An 18,099-nucleotide genomic window follows, 5' to 3' on the forward strand; every position below is an offset into this window, starting at 1 on the left:
CGATAAGATCTGGTGAATAATGGTAAAAATGATGGGGCCCCAAAATGGAGCAATGTGTGGTCAGCAGAGGCACCCATTAAATGAAAAGGTGCTTCCAAGAGGATTCTTCAGGAAGGTTGGTATTTACTGATCATAAAAGCAGGTGTGAATACCATCAACACATTTTGTGGCTACATTGTCAGGAAAAGGTGTACAGTACAGTACAGTAGATAAAATACATAAAAATATGCCAAACTTTTCTAATATGAATCAAAAGGGTAGAAATACAGTATCTCACAAAAGTGAGTACACCCCGCACATTTTTGTAAATACTTTATTATATCTTTTCACGTGACAACACTGAAGAAATGACACTTTGCTACAATGCTAGGCAGTGATTGTACAGCTTGTATAATATTGTCAATTTGCCATCCCCTCAAAATAACTCAACAAACAGCCATTAATGTCTAAACCGCTGGTAACAAAAGTGAGAACACACCTAAGTCAAAATGTCCAAATTGGGCCCATTTAGCCATTTTCCCTCCCCGGTGTCATGTGACTCGTTAGTGCATGCCCAGAAGCTGTTCTAATTGATTCTGCAGGGAATGACACGCCTGCACCGGAAGTGACGAGTGACAGCGGTGACGAGTGACAGCGGCGCAGGCGCATTGACTCCTGGGATTGATAACGCTCATCTCCCAGGAGTCAATGCAAAGGAGGAAGTGATGTCGGGGCCGCGGCCAAAGAGGGATGAAGTGGAAGGAAGGTAAGTTAATTTTCAGAAAAAATAAGGTAAGTGAAACAAAAAAAAAAGAAAAACTATCTAATTCTTTTTCAGGTTGTTTTAAGCGAACGGAAACTGCAAAGTTGTAAAATAGGGTGGAACTCCGCTTTAAGGAAGCAGTCGTTTGGATATGTGAAGACAAGCCTGTTTTTTTTTTTTTATGAAAGATTGAGCATATGCAAGCAAATTCATACCAAAGGATACTTTATGGACTGATGCATTGGTTTTTTTTTGTTTCTGGTATATATGGTTTGATATGATATGCTCATTCAAAAAATTGCTATGCAAACCAATTTAAAGGGATACTAGCACATTAGCATTTGGGAGCGCGGCACCACTTTTTAATATCATTATGCATAAAGTGATGGTTTTTACCATAATTTTATGTAGCGATTGTTGTATGGGTATATTCTCATATCAGGCATCCCATTGCATGGTGGGATGATAATTTAGCCTGTGACAGATTACTAATATTGATAATTCCCAGCCCAAGAAAAGTAGGGCTATCCCATATGTTCCTATATGCAGAATTAGCACACAAATCCTCCTTCTGAACATGGCCCAAAACATTGAATATGACCCAAAACACATATTTACATGAAGGGTATATTCCTAACCTTGCCACATATTCTACAGGCACAATATACACCAGGACATTCCATATCCTGAATCAGTATAATAGTATCCTAAATAAAATTAGATTTTTTATGTTTTCTTACTATAGGTTTTGAATAAATACAGATAGAGTGATAGAGGTCTTGCTCTGATGAAAGTATCCAGAAGTGACTATCTTGGTAAAAGGTGGAAAATATATATTGTTTTTTAATAAATGTGAAGAGTTACCTTTAAAGGTGGGATCTGTAGGCATTCCTTTAACCCAGAGTATATTATATTTGCAGGCTATGCATACTTTCTGTATAAATTATCTGCCTGTGTAACCAGGATTTGTTTTCTTTCCTTTGCCTGCCTTCCAGCTAGTGTGCATGTGCAGAAAAATAGTTGCAAATTGGTGCATCCTGTAGAGGGAGCTAAATCTTGCGTACTGGAAGGGGACTTTTTGCAAAAATGATTTGACCCATCACTGCAGAGGAAGGTCTGGTTAATGAAAGTTTGTGCAGGTGGTGATAAAATTGGATTTTTGACTTACAGTAACACTGTTTAACCTTTTCTCTTTTGTTCATTGACGGACACAGCTCCTCATATTCATGTAGGACACTAAGCAGAGAAAAGCCTGAGCACCCTATAGGGCAGTCCCTGGGGGTATACTCCCACTTCCCTCTATGGGTATTCAGTTTTGTAACAAGCAGTGTCAGAAGAAAAAACCCAACTCCAAAGAAATGATTTACGGTAAGTCAAAAATCCCATTTTCTCTTTTGTTCATTGACAGACACAGCTCCCCATCTTCCTGACCGTAGATACGTCCCAAAGCAGTGTCAAACATGAGGGGTGGGAACACCAGAAAACACCCTCAAAGAGGACAAATCCTCTAAACAACAGCCTGCAAAACTTTGCAGCCAAAAGAAGTATCCGCAGATGCCAACACATCTACTTTAAAAAATGTTGGGAATGTGTGCACAGACGACCAAGTGGCCGCTTTGCAAACTTGCACCATTGACGCCTGATGATGGAAGGCCCAGGAGGCCCAGGAGGCACTAAGCGCCTGAGTAGAATACGCCCTGAAAGGGAAAGAAGGAACCTGACCCTTAATAGAATAGCCTGAACCGCAGTTTTCCTGATCCATCTGGAAATGGTCGCAGCAGAAGCAGCCAGCACCTTACGAGGTCCATCCGTTAGGACAAACAGTGAGTCTGACTTTCTAAACGACTCCATAGCTGCAAAGTACACCCTGATTGCCAAAGCAGGTTCCAAAGCAGATGGGGGCCACAGGCCACATAGACCACCGTGCTCAGGGGAGGGGAGATGCGATTGGAAAGGAGGGGAACCCGGAGGTCCGACCATCCCAGGGAGGGGCCCACGTCCGCCCCAAAACCTGCCAGGGGTAGATGAGGAACAGCTAATTACCACACCAGGAACAGGGTGGGCACTGCTCTGGACAGGACACCACTCCATCGTAATGTGGGTGCTGTAGGCCGGGAGAAAGCACTGCGACTCAGGCCAAAGCCAGTTCATATGTGCCCTTTGTAAGATGTTTAACTCGCAGGCCAGCCCCCGTCTAGTGGGGGGGACCCTAAGGATCTAGAAATATTCTGTTCGTCACCCAGTCCGGCAGTTGATAGTAGATGCTCACAGGAATCAAATAATAAAAGAAGAAAAAAAATCAGTTTTAAAAAAAAAATTGCTAGAACCAGAGATCCCAGCAAGGAGCTAGGACCTTACTCCTGACTAGGCAGTAAAAAACTGAATGGGAGTATACCCCCAGGGATTGTCCCATAGGGGTGCTCAAGCTTTTCTCTGCCTAGTGTCCTACACCTGTAGGGGGCAGTATAACCCTACGGTTATGAAGATGAGGAGCTGTGCCTATCAATGAACGAAAGAGAAAAGTCTGAACAGTGTTATCTGAGGGTGAATCTTAAAGCAGTCTGTAAAAAAAATAAAATAAAAGTCAGCAGCTAACCAATATTGTAGCTGCTAACTTTTAATATAAGGACACTTCCCTGTCCAGGGGTCCCATGATGTTGACACCCCTAGTCAATTTGTCAATTGGCTTTGGGTGCAGGTACCAGCACCTGTAGTAAGGGAAACAAGAAGTGAGGCCTTGCGGATTCACAGCCTGTTTCTTACTGTGCATGTGTGAGTTGCGCTGCGCTTTTTAGAATGGTCCCACTGTCTTCTGGGACCTCTGTGGGCCTCAGAAGGCAGCGGGGGTGGGGGGGGGGGGGAGGCAGAATTGATGTAGATCGCCATTCAGCAATGTTACCGGGACCTGTACCTGTCAAAAAAAGGTACCCGATCCCCCCCCCCCCCCCAAAAGAAAAGTGCCAATTATGGCAGGGGAGAGGGTGCGAACAAGTGGAGCTTCCTCTTTTGGGTGGAGCTCCTCTTTAAGCCATGTACACCTGCTGTTGATCTGCAGCACTGACCTATGTATTCTGGCAGGGGGGGGGTGTTCCTTCTGTCAGAATATAATGACACGGCAGGGAATATCTACATTGCTTGTGTGAATGCAGGGATCTGTACGTTTTTTTCCCCTTCTTTATGTGTTGCTAAACCCAGGACCCTGCATTCACTATATCTGATCTCCCACAGTACACAGGACATATAAATGCAATTATTTTAGTAAACATAACCTGCTAAATACCTTTTTTCATCAGCAGTATATAGAGCAGTCTTGTGATTTCTATCAGTGTCTGGCCAAGCACTGGTTAAAGCTTGTAGGAGGAGTTTCCATTCACCTCTGACTGTCCTATGAGGCTGCATGACTCCTGACCCTCTGTCTGGACAGTGCTGATTGACCCTGTGCCATTCACATGCACCCTCCCCCTCTACAATAAAAAAACTCTCAATGTACTCCATATACACCAAACCGAGCATGTGCATAGTGCCCCCAAGGCTCTACTATCAGAAAATGGATAGGGGATTGTGGAAGAAGGGGAGGATCAGAGAAGACAAGATAAAACAGCATGTTTACACAATGTGCAGGGTTAACCCCTTAGGTTCCACACTGAGTATAATAAGCATGCTTTACTGCATATACAAACCAATTTTTTGGTGTTGTGAGTTTAGTAACACTTTAAGTTCCTAAAAACGAAAGCATGATGTTGCTATTGTAGAGGCATGTCCAGTGAGCAATTTACCCTGTCCTCTGCAATCTAAAAGCTGCATGGGTGTGAATTCAGATAGACAATAAATAATAAGATAGAAAAGATAAATAAATAAATAAATAATGCTTCCTATGAATTGGGATTTCTAGGCAATTAGTATAAAAAGGAGTACAGATAATGCAATGTGTGCTTAACAGAACGGTGATAGTAAGCGATAAATGTTTCCAGACTTATAGACATAAAAAGGAGGCCTAATTTCATTATAGAAAATTAATAGCAAATTAATAGCAAAGGTAATATGGGACCCCAAGCTCAAAGCTCCTCAGGATGTGTCTAAATAAAGTGTGACTTTAAGTTGCAATGAAAAAATGAACATATAACAACGGTCCTGTCATTTTTCTATAATTTCAATGAACTTAAACCTCCTGTGCAGTGTTTTTAAAGTGAAGATCCAGTAGGATTCTTGTGATTTTAATCTTCTGTATCTATCATGCTGGTCTGATATTTTGATTTGTTCTATAGGTGTCATTTGTAGTTGGCTGGCTGTTTTATTGTGTATTAGAGAGTAATGTTTTGAGACACCGTGCTTTGTGAAGCCATTTCTGATATTCCGTCTATGTTGGCCCCCTCTGACTCTTAATTTGTTAATTGTCCTGCCCATGTACTGCAAGCCACATGGGCACTCCAGAAGATATACTATAATAGTCAGTGTTGCAAGTTATGAGAGATTTAATTGGATATACAGTATCTCACAAAAGTGAGCACACCCCTCACATTTTTGTAAATATTTTATTATATCCTTTCATGTGACAACATTGACAAAATGACACTTTGCTGCAATGTAAAGTAGTGAGTGTACAGCTTGCCTAACAGTGTAAATTTGCTGTCCCCTCAAAAACTCAACACACAGTCATTAATGTCTAAACTGCTGTCAAGTGAAAATGTCAAAATTGGGTCCAAAGTGTCAATATTTTGTGTGGCCACTATTTTTTTCCAGTACTGCCATAACCCTCTTAGGCATGGCGTTCACCAGAGCTTCACAGGTTGCCACTCGAGTCCTCTTCCACTCCTCCATGACTACATCACAGGGCTGGTGGATGTTAAAGACCTTGCGCTCCTCCACCTTCCATTTGAGGATGCCCCACAGATGCGCAATAGGGTTTAGGTCTAGAGACATGCTTGGCCAGTCCATTACTTTTACCCTTTAGCTTCTTTAGCCAGGCAGTGGTTATCTTGGAGGTGTGTTTGGGGTCGTTATCACCTTGGAATACTGCCCTGTGGCCCAGTCTTCGGAGGGAGGGGATCATGCTCTGCTTCAGTATATCACAGTACATATTGGCATTCATGGTTCCCTCAATGAACTGTTGCTTCTCAGTGCCAGCAGCACTCATGCAGCCCCAGACCATGACACTCCCACCACTATGCTTGACTGTAGGCAAGACACACTAGTCTTTGTACTCCTCACCTGGTTGCCGCCACACATGCTTGACTCCATCTGAACCAAATACGTTTATCTTGGTCTCATCAGACCACAGGACACGGTTCCAGTAATCCATGTCCTTAGTCCTTCTGGGACGACAGCCATGCAGACCAATTTGATGCAGTGTGCAGCGTTTGGTCTGAGCACTGACAGGCTGACCCCCCACCCCTTCAAACTCTACTGCAATGCTGGCAGCACTCATATGTCTATTTCCCAAAGACAACCTCTGGATATCACTCTGAGCATGTGCACTCAACTTCTTTGGTCGACCATGGCGAGGCCTGTTCTGAGTGGAACCTGCCTTGTTAAACCGCTGTATGGTCTTGGCCACTGTGCTGCAGCTCAGTTTTAGGGTCTTGGCAATCTTCTTATAGCCTAGGCCATCTTTATGTAGAGCAACAATTCTTTTTTTCAGATCCTCAGAGAGTTCTTTGCCATGAGGTGCCATGTTGAACTTCCAGTGACCATTATGACAGAGTGAGAGCGATAACACCAAATTTAACACACCTGCACCCATTCAAACCTGAGACCTTGTAACACTAACGAGTCACATGACACCTGAGAGGGAGTTTTGCTAATTGGGCCCAATTTAAACATTATTACTAAGGGGTGTACTCACTTTTTTTGCCAGCAGTTTAGACATTAATGGCTGTGTGTAGAGTTATTTTGAGGGGACAGTACATTTACACCGTTATACAAGCTATACACTCACTATACTATACTATACTCACTTTACATTGTAGCAAAGTATAATTTCTTTAGTGTGGTCACATGAAAAGATATAATAAAATATTTTAAAAAAATGTGAGGGGTGTACTCACTTTTGTGAGAAGATACTGTAGACTGATGGATGTTATTTTGCTTTCATGTCTTTTTCTCACAAGTGAGAAATCGAGGGTGGTTACTGCCAATCAAGGTGTAATCTTGGAGGGCTTTCTGAGACAACACTTTCTGTTCTTGTTTTGCTTTAGTACTGCTTGGTGCAATAATGTTTTATTATGGTTGTTACATGTCTAAAGTGCATTTTAGATTATTTGGTAATGTTGGCTTTAAATGTGAGTCCTGTAGGAGAATGTGCCTGTGGGATTGTATCTCTTTTTATGTTACTATAATGGGTGTCATATCTCATGATGAAGTTACAATTTTGTTTGAGATGGTTAATGTTAGAATTTTTCTCATTCGATCAGGGCGATGTCTTCCCTATTTGATCTGCCATAACTCCGGTATTTTCTTACAGGGAGGACAGTCCTCTTTCACATAAAAGTGGTCCCAGCAGCATATTTACAGCGGGATCACTTTTATGGGCAGTGGGAGAGGTGCCCCCCTCCCGCCACTTCCTGGTTGTTTTCCTTACTTACCCAAAACGATCCGGTCCTTGCGGGTCGTAGGTAGGAATTCGAGTGAGAGCAAGATGGCCCCCACTCGACTCTATGGCCTTGGAGGACCAGAGCGACATCATATGTTGCTTCCTCCCAACGGCCTTAAAGGGCCCATTTTTTTTTCATGCTGAAAAAAAAAAGACTTTTTTTTGCTTTTAAGTGTAGATGTGAGATCTGGGGTCTTTTTGACCCCAGATCTCACATTAAAGAGGATCTATCCTGCTTATTTCTATTACAAGGGTTGTTTACATTTCTTGTAATAGGAATAAAAGTGATCAAAAAATGTAAAAAAAAAAAAAAGTAAAGCGCCCTGTCCCTCTGAGCTTGTGCGCAGAAGCGAATGCATACGCAAGTCACGCTCACATATGTAAATGGAGTTCAAACCACACATGTGAGGTATTGCCACGATCTTAAGAGTGAGAGCAATAATTCTAGCCCTAGATCTCCTCCATAACTCTAAACTGGTAACCTGTAAAAATTTGTAAACTGTCAGCTATGGAGATTTTTAGGTACCAATGTTTGTCACCATTCCACGACCATGCACAATTTTGAAGGATGACATGTTGGGTATCTATTTACCCGGCATAACATTATCTTTCACATTATAGACAAAATTTTGCTAAATTTACTGTTTTCTTATTTTTTTAATTCAAAAATTTTATTTTTTCCAAAAAAGTTGCGTTTGTAAGACTGCTGCGCAAATACAGTGTGACATAGAATTGCAATTTTTTCCATTTTATTCTCTAGCGTCTCTGCTAAACCTAAATATATAATATGTTGGGGTTCTAGGTAATTTTTTTGCAAAAAATACTGATTTTAACTTGCAAGCAACAAGTGTCAGAAATAGGTCTGGTACTTAAGTGGTTAAAGAATAATTGAATGAACTTAAAGAGGAGTTCCAGTGACCTGTGGTAAAAAAAAAAAAAAAAACTGTAGCTACTGACTTTTAAAAAAACAGCCACTCACCTGTCCCAGGATCCAGCAGTGAGCTCACCCCAGTTGGTCTCATCCCCTGTCCCCGGCATCTTCACTATGGGCACCCGGCTGTGACAGCTTGCAGGCTTCACAGCCGGGTGCCCACTGCGCATGCGCGAGTAGTGTATGCAGTCTTCTGGGACCTGTCAGTGTCCCAGAAGATTGAGGGGGAAAGGGGGTGGAGGAGGAAGAAGAACTTCCGTTGCCGAGCGAATTGGGAAGTGGGTACCTGTCAAAATCAGGTACCCACTCCCCCCCACTCTGCAAAAGTGCCAATTGTTTAAGAGGAGTGGGGAATAAGTCCTTAAAGCTGAACTTCCCCTTTTGGGTGGAGCTCCACTTTTAGGAAAAACAGAAACAGGTAAGACAGTAAACACTTTGATCAGGACTTTATAATGTACAACACAGCCTGTACAGTAGAGTGCAGCTGTCAGGATGAGAGAAGGCGACTGAAAAAAGCAAGTGAGAGAGGAGGAAAGGAAGATATAGAAAGAGGATGAAAGTGGGAAGGCTCAGAACCAAAATATGCTGCATCGGTCCCGCACAGATGTGCACTCAGGGATGAGCATGAAGACTAATACAACTGTTCGTCTATCATTGATTCAAACAAGCTGGCTGCATGAGGCTGCATGTACCACCTGTGCTTCCCAGGCGGGTAAACACAGCCCTCTGCACCTGTATACCGATCAGTACTCCTATGTGAATGAGGCCTAAATAAGTTCTTGATAAGTAACTGAATACTGTTTTGATACAAAATATATCCTATATATCCTTTAGTGCACTCAACTGCATAGCAAATCCTTCTGCAGAGACCTCACACTGCGATAAAAACAGCACTGCAAAAAATGTGGATATTAGGCTCAGGCAATGAGGCAAGCTCTGTAACGCAGATGACTATAAAATGACCCAATATTAACTAAAAGCACCATCCAGAATTAAGATGCAGTTCAGAGGGTTCCCAGGATCTAGCAACAAATATACTTATCTCTTATGTTCTTTAAAACACTCAAATGCACAGATGGTCTTGTCTGCAAGACCTCTTGCCCTATATCTGGGTATATTTTTTCTTGACCACTGTCTGTGTCTATGAGTACCTTGTTTATCTATTACTACATTTAACCTCCGTAAGATTTACCCCCCTCCCCCCTTCATGAGCAGGCCATTTTTTGCAATACGGTACTGTGTTATTTTAACTGACAATTGCACATTCATGCGACACTGTACCCAAATTTTATGTCCCTTTTTCCCACAAATAAAGCTTTCTTTTAGTGGTATTTGATCACATTTTTTATTTTTTTGCCCTATAAAAAAAAAAAAAAAAAAAAGACTGACCATTTTGAAAAAAAAATAAAAATAATATTTTTTACCTTCTGCTATAGAACATATCCAATAAAAAAATTTTAAAAAATAAATCAAATGTCTTCATAAATGTAGGCCAATATGTATTCTGCTACATATTTTTGTGTCTACAAACTATGGGATATTTTTATTTGTATATTTCTTTCTAATAATAGCAGCGATCAGTGACTTATAGAGGGACTGCAATATTGTGGTGGGCATTCTGACACTGACACTTTTTGGGGACCAGTGGCACTAATACAGTGATCAGTGATAAATTATATGCACTGTCACTGCACTAATGACACTGGCTGGGAAGGGGTTAATATCATTGTCGATCAAAGGGTTCACTGTGCCTAGCCTGTGTTTTTCTAAACTGTGGGAGGTGCTTTTACTAGGGGAAGACATGGATCCTAGTCCCTGCTTTGCAGAGACACATGATCCATGCCTTCCCTCCTGTCAGAATGGCGTTTTGTCTTGTTTACATTGGCAGATTGCCATTGTGCCCATCTGCCCAATCATCAGTGGGTGCTGGCAGACAGAGTCTGCAATACCTGCCTCTGGGCTCCAGCTCTGTGTATCCCCTACCTGGCACACAGGTGCCATCCTGTAGCAGTAAACCTGCTATAGGGCAGATAGGAAGTGGTTAAAGCACAGGTCACTGCTGATACTGTACTTTAATTAGCAGTTCTTTGCCCCATACTGTGAGGTAAAGGATTATCTGTGCTCATCTGTGATATGATTGGGATATTTACCACTGATGGTTAGAATAAAGTATATTGATAAAAGTTTACTAGCACTGTAAACCGTTATCCTCATAAATTTTCGTAGCTTGAGTAACCTCTTCATTTTCCCCCTCCTGCTCTCAGATCCTCTCTTATTCCTATAAAAAACCTGTCTATCTTCAATGAGATATTAGTTACTATATTACACAACAGGTCCTCCATTTATTCCAATGGAAGCAGAAGTGGGAAAAGTTTGTAATCCAAACTAATGGATTATGTAATTTTTTTTTCCTTCCACTACAGTCAGTGTTCATGGGGGAATACCTCCAGCAGCGCTATTGTGTTCTGCCGGCGAGGAACATTCCCTGCTGGCAGAACACAAATGTTACTGATGTTGGCTATGGCCGCCGGCAGTGATCCAATAAAAAAAAAAAAATCCACAGGCTGGTTGTACTGAAGTCGATTAATGGATTGACTTCAATCAGCCTCCCATAAATGATTGAATTTCAGCCAATCCCTGCTGAACCGGCCGAGGTTCAATCCATCTATAGCCGGTTTAACTCTCCATAGGAATGAAGGGTACAGTTATGGAGAATCTATAAAGTAGAGCTGCATGATTAATAGTTAAAAAATACATTAGCCCCGTAAATGTTTATCAACATTGTTAAGGCTGCTAGATAACTATAAACATAATGCTTTACAATGTATCTTTTGGTTCTTTAGATCAGGCATGTCCAACCTGCGGCCCGAGGGCCACATGCAGCCCAGAGCTGCAGGCAATGCAGCCCACTGCCCCCTGACAATTTATTTTTGCTAAGGGGGAAGGAAGTCGGGTCGGGGCCACAGCCACAGCCCCAGCAGCTTCCAACTAATGGTAGGCAGAGGCTAGCATGTGCAGTGTTTCTGACTCCTACCACAGTGACCACTTCAAATCACTGAAGTGGTTATGGTGGTTGGAGTGTTCCTTTATTATCTCTCAGAAGAAGTAACCCTCTGTATACTGATTCCATTTCATTTGATCATCCTCTAGTTGTGTTAAATTAGTGCTGGGGGGCGCGGCGGCGTGGGAAGGGCGCAGCAGCATTTTATTACATACCTTAACTATAGTATATATTTTAGATGCGGCCCGAGAAAATTTCTCTACACTCAATGTGGCCCAGAGAAGCCAAAAGGTTGGACACCCATGTTTTAGATCAAAGGAATGAACTTCCGTCTGTAAGTGAGGGCAGTTTAACCTCTTAAAGACTAAGCCTTTTTCTGACAGTTTTTGCTTACAAGTTAAAATCAGTATTTTTTGCTAGAAAATTACTTATATATATATATATATATATATATATATATATATATATATATATATATATATATATATATTTTTTTAGCAGAGACCATAGAGAATAAAATGGCGATCTTTGCAATCTTTTATGTCACACTGTATTTGGAAGAAGTCTTTCAAATGCAGTTTTTTGGGGAAAAATACACTTTAATGAATTTAAAAAACTAAACAGTAAAGTTAGCCCAATTTTTTTGTATAATGTAAAAGAGGATGTAACTCTGAGAATCGTGATCTTTATTCTAAGCAAAAAAATTGTGATTCTCATTTTATCCAGAATTGTGCAGCTCTACTATAAAGATGAGAAAAATAAAATAGCAATTGCTAACTTGGTTTTGAAGGTGTCATGCGGAAATAAATGAGGAGAGGGCACACCAATCTTGTGCATTACCCAATTGATGTTTATTGGTATAAAAAGAAAGGAAATATACTCACAAACAAGTCAATTATAAAAGCATTTCAAAGTCCACAATGAACACAAAGTGACCAGGTCATCAGGACCGTGTCCAGCACACCGGAGGACCTTATAAATGACTGACATGTTTCAAGGGTAGATCCCCTATTCCTCAGAACCGAAGGTCAGTATCCCCCCGACCCTGGTGGTCAGCAAGGTCTGTGCATTTACGTTAGAACCATAGAGATCCTAGGCAATATCCACCGCCATCACATCCCTTTTGAGCGCAGGAGATTTTGTTTGTTTTTGGTTTTGAAGGTGCAAGGTCTGCTTTGTAAAGCTGCCAACTAGCTGATTTATATTTTGTTTGATTCCTGTGAATCAGCTAAAATTTATACCATGGGTGGCCCTGCCATTTCTTGAAAACTTTAACCGAGAAATCGAAGGAGCCAGGCAAAAATAAAGTTGGCCAAATCAGTTGCAGTCATTGTTCAGGTATTCTGACAGCTGCATCAGCAGTTGGCAGAATACATTAGCAACAGTGAGATTCATTTATACAAACTGTTTAGCAAGGGAGTCTATGGATTTCTCTCTTTCTGCTTACTGGGCTGAATGAGAGAAATCTTTGTGTATGGCAGCTTAAGTTATAGACTAGGAATATGCACATGAAAATAAGGGTGCCCCGCTATCTGATATGCAGTTAAATATACATGTTTGTTCCATGATATATTTACTAGTTCCAGGTCAGTGACCAAAACGATGACAGCCCCAGAACATACATCTTCAAAAAAAATCAGCCCAGGCATATTTCTTTCTGGACAGGTTCCATTTTGGTGACTGCTATCCATTGTGCATGTGGGAGTAATGGCACAATACAGGTTTCCCACTGTTTGCACTACTGTGATTAGCAAATTAAATTTTGCAAAGTCATTGACAAATTTGGCTTTTAAAGTTAGTGAATATGCCAGCGAATACTTGGCATATCTGGTAAGTGCTAAAACAGCCATTTGCTACCGTTCTTTTAAAAATTACAGTTCATTATTAAACTCCACTCTAAACACATTTTATATCATTCTTATGCAGGTGACAGTGCCAGTGAAATCCCAATTGCAAGTGAACTGTGACTTAGAGACATGAAATGATACATTAAATAAAAAATGACTGCAGTAATGGGATAGCAGTTTGCAGATATTAAAAGACAAAAAAAAAACATCAGCGTTAACAGTTTATGGAAATCTCCTATACCTTTTTTCTTAAAGTATTTAGTAGGGAAGTGCTGCAGAAAGAACACAGTAAGAATGATGTTGTCCACATTTTGGTAACAGACTTGGGTTTCTGCACTGTGTACAACATGATGGCTCTTTGAACTGCCTAAGTGAATATGTTTGCAAAGCACTAAAGATAAAATATGGACATGGACCAGCTGTATGTCACAAGAGTATTGGACTGAAACCAGCCCTAACCTGCAGATTTGTTTTTAAGAACCTTTTCATTTACAAATTTGCAACTCATGCTAAAAACAATCCACTGTGCCCACAGACTGTTCACTGATTTGTGCCGTACTGTTGGCTTCAGTTCAATCTTATTCCCCATTATGTGAAATTAACACTGTATGGAGCGAGATGCATTAAGCCACATTTTTTTTCTGTTATCTTAAAGTATCATGTGTGTAATACTGTGAATAAACCAAAGGCAAGCAGGGAAATAAAGTACTAGGTCACCCGCTTTAATAAGTAATGATTCTCACTATTTTTGTCAACTTAAAAGACAATGCTTTGAAATGTTTATCCTTGGTACGCTAATCTTGAACTACATTTAAAGCCTAGTACACACGAACAGAAAATCAGACGAAAAATACCGCTTTCGAATTGATCGTAATATTATCTGATCGTTAGTACACAACTTTCGAATGCCAATCATGACAGTTCGTCCAAAGTTATCCAAGGGACAAACACAAAAAAATTTCTCGTTCGATACCAGATCGTAAGATTTTAGGTAATCAGCACAGTTTTCATCCGAAAATACAATACAAATACAATGCAATTCATTATATCACTTCCAAATTTTTATTCTGTCGTAGGAGAATTTTTAGTAACCTCTTAATTTTCGATATAAAAAAAAAAGGACAGTCAGTCATCTGATAATCTCATCGTGTGTACCAGGCTTTAAGCAAAATTTCTTTGTTTTGTCAAGAGTTGCGCAGGGTTAGCAACCCTGTCAGATTATTATTGCTATCTATCTATCTATCTCTCTATTTGTCTTAGTGACTATTGTGAGGATGTCCCACGCTTTGTAGAGATTTTTTCTTGTTTCTTGTTGTGTATGGGACGAAAAGTAAAAGGAAATATCTCCCAATGGGACACAGACACAAAAACAGCAGGGCTTTTACGCTTTGCCAATAGTATCGGAAACTAAAAAGAAAAATAACACTTTAAACACCCTGTGGTATGTGTACATATAGGTACCCCTGATTTTTCATACTTTATGTACTACTGGTTGAGAAATCATGATGTAAAACACTGAAACAAAAGCAAGTCCACCCAAAAGTGATTTAAGTTAAAAAAAGCCAGTCCACCCAAAAGTGGACTTTAGCATACTCAGTTATTCAATGATCTTTCAGGATCTCTAGCTGAAAGATGCCTGTAGCAATGTTTCTGCCTCTACCTACATTACTGAGTCTCACTATTCCTAATAAACCAATTGGACTCTTACTGCTCCTGCTTCATTATACATTAAGAAAAATAAAAAAAACTAAGCAAGCAGAGTTAGACTCCCTTAAAATAGTCATGGCCTAGGCATTTAATAGAAGACTGATCAGTTGTGTATATAAAAAAATGTAGTATGCTAAAAAGGAAATTCTGAGCTATAATTTGTTACTTCCACTAGCAATCAACTGTTCTTAACATAAAAGAGGAATGAAAGACTAAACTACCAGAAATGTTTTCCACTTTAAAAGTAGAAGTCATAGCTATATATACAAATGAAAGAGAGGAAAATACCAGAAATACATAGAAGTAAGAAAAATAGGATTAAAGCATATTGGATTGGTTCACAAACCTTTTGCTGCAAACCAGACCTTTCCAGCATGTTGCTAACTGCTTCATCTCATCCTAAGTTTAGCATCTTTACATTGCTTCTGTAGTTCTGTCAACTGAAAATTTATCTCAGGGTTTGACTATAAGCGTTGGTAAAACTGGAGGCTGGTTTGCAAAAAAGGTGGAACAAAATCCAGATGCTCCACCCCTCAATATTGTTTTCCAAAAGCGTGGGAAGATCTGTTTATGTTATCCTTTAAGTGTTACTAAACCCAGGAGCCTGCATTCACTATAGCTGGTCTCCCACAGTACACAGAAAATGGAAATGCAAGTATTTTTTGTAAATATACAGTAAACTGTTAAATACCTTTTGTCATCAGTAGTATATATTAGTCTTGTGACTGTCTGGTCGAGCACTGGTTAAAGCTTGTAGGAGTTTTCATTTGCCTCTGACTGTCCCATGAAGCTGCATGACTCCTGAACTTCTGTTTGGACAGTGCTGATTGGACCTGTGCTGATCACATGCCCCCCCCCCCCCAAAAAAAAAGGAAAAACTCTTTAGCAATGCACACCAAACTGATCATGTGCAGAGTGCCTGCAAGGCTCTGTTCTATTAGCAGATGGATCAGAGACACTAAAAGGGAGGATCAGAGAAAACAGGACCAAACAGCCCTTTCACACAATGCAGAGGATTACCCCTTAGGTTCCATTGTGGGAATAACAAGCATGCTTTACTTCATATACAGACTGATTTTACTGTTGTAAGTTTATTGCCACTTAAACCACTTGCCGACTGCTCACCATAATATTACTGCAGCAGGGCGGCTCAGCTGTGTCCAGTCATGTAGTACTACGTGTCTGGAGTGCATGTGGTTTGCGCTGCCGAAGCCGCTCTAAACACAGCGTGTGGGAGGGCGGGCCACGGGAGGAGTGGCGGCGATTGCCGCTGCCCTCCCACGATCGTCCGAGAACCCAAGAGAAGACCCGCCTGCTTATGTAAACAAAGCAGACAGATTTTCTGTCATACAGGCAGGGACAGATCAGCAGTTTCAGCTAAGCTGAAACTGCGATCTGTCTGTGCCTGTCACAGAACCCCCCACACAGTCAGTAAGCATACATTTAACCCCTTTGATCACCCCCAGTATTAACCCTTCCCTGCCAGTGTCATTTATACAGAACCAGTGCATATTATTTAGCACTGATTACTGTATTAGTGTCAAGTGTCAAAAATTTCAGTTAGGAGTCCGATCTGTCCGCTGCAATGTCACAGTCCTGCTAAAAATCGCAGATCGCTGCCATTACTAATAAAAAAATAAATAAATAAAAAGTCCAAAAATCTATCCCGTAGTTTGTAAACGCTATAACTTTTGCGCAAACCAATTAAAATACGCTTTTTGGGATTGTTTTTTCCAAAAATATGTAGCAGAATACAAATTGGCCTAAACTGATAAAAAAATAAAAAATGTTTAAATTTTTTTTGTTGGGAATGTTTTATAGCAGAAAGTAAAAAATATGGCGTTATTTTCAAATTGTCGCTCTTTTTCTGTTTATATCGCAAAATCTAAAAACCGCAGAGGTGATCAAATACCACCAAAAGAAAGCTCTATTTGTGGGAAAAAAGGACATCAATTGTATTTGGGTACAGCATCGCACGACCGCGCAATTTTCTGTTAAAATACCGCAGTGCCGAATCGCAAAAAATGGCCTGGTCATTAAGGGGGTAAAACCTTCCAGGGCTGAAGTGGTTAAAGGAAAACTCCAGATGTGTTTGAGAAAGATTTACTACTTTTACTAGGAATCTGCACAGAGCTGAAAGCCAAATTAGAAGCAACCCCTTCAACAGGTTTAACTTTTTTCTAAAATACTTTTTTTTTTACAGGTTCTCCATGGAAAAACTCATCTACAGTATACTATACAAGGAGGCGAGGGAGAGCTCCGCTTTTGAGTTCACTTTTTGAATAAAATGGAATAGGCCTCAGTAGGTTAACCCTCAAAGCCTGGCAGAAAAACTCCAATTTTTTGCATTCCCCATTCTGGCTATGTGTTAAAGTAATTGTAAAATCTAAATTTTTTTTTTCTTAAAAATAACAAACATGTTATACCTACCTGCCCTGTGAAGTGGTTTTGCACAGAGCAGCCCAGATTCTCCTCTTCTCAGGTCCCTCTTCAGCTCTCCTTGCCCCTCCCTCCTGACGTGTGCCCCCACAGCAAGCAGTTTGTTATTGGGGTACCGCAGCTCTGTGTGTCCGTTCAGACATGGAGCCCTGGCTAGGCCCACCCCCCTCTCTCTCCTCATTGACTCACTGACTTTGGGAGCCAATGACGATCCCCGGGTAGCCAAGTCTCTCCTGCAACATCGCTGGATATAGATGGGGTCAGGTAAGTATTGGGGGGGGGGGCTGAGGGGGGCAGCTGTACACAGAAGGTTTTTTTATCTTAATGCATTAAGATAAAAAACCTTCTGCCTTTACAATCACTTTAAGACACAGCGTACATTGAGAACTCGATTGCACTAAGTATTTTACCTTCATTTATTTAAAAGTGAACTTACCCTTTATACACTGATAATGTCCCTCTGGTTTAACAGTTATTTTGGGAAAGGACACACTAAGGGCTCTTTCACACGGGCTTTCTGTATGTCCGCAAATCATCCTATTTTTTTGCGGATGATTTGCGCACATAATGTAAGTCTATGGCATTGCGGATGTCAGCGGAATACCATCCGCTGATATCCGATTTCCTTCCTTTCAGTTCTGTTCCGTTTTTTTCGAACGGAACAGAACCCTATTTTTCCTCCATTCAAAAAATGGAAAGGAAGGAAAAGCGGATGTCAGCGGTGTCATCCGCTGACATCCGCAATCCCCATAGACTTACATTAGGTCCGCATATCATCCGCAAACGGATGGGATGATATGCGGACCTACGGAGCGGATGACAGAAATGTCATCCGCTCCGTGA

General features: G+C 40.8%; 1 protein-coding gene across 2 annotated transcripts in view; it reads right to left on the reverse strand.

Annotated features, from left to right (window-relative positions):
• The window catches only part of KCNG2 (potassium voltage-gated channel modifier subfamily G member 2), a 253,899-nt gene that overhangs the window by 220,764 nt on the left and 15,036 nt on the right, over positions 1-18,099 (reverse strand). The window contains exon 1 of one of the 2 annotated variants that reach the window (XM_082258196.1): positions 15,164-15,253. The exons of the other annotated variant lie outside the window; for it this stretch is intronic. The gene's annotated coding sequence lies outside the window, so the exon portion shown is untranslated. Of the gene's footprint in view, positions 1-15,163; positions 15,254-18,099 lie in introns of those variants that run through there. 2 annotated transcript variants of the gene reach the window in all.

This window comes from Pelophylax lessonae (genome assembly GCF_965119305.1).
Source record: "Pelophylax lessonae genome assembly, chromosome: 5".
Classification (NCBI taxonomy): domain Eukaryota; kingdom Metazoa; phylum Chordata; class Amphibia; order Anura; family Ranidae; genus Pelophylax; species Pelophylax lessonae.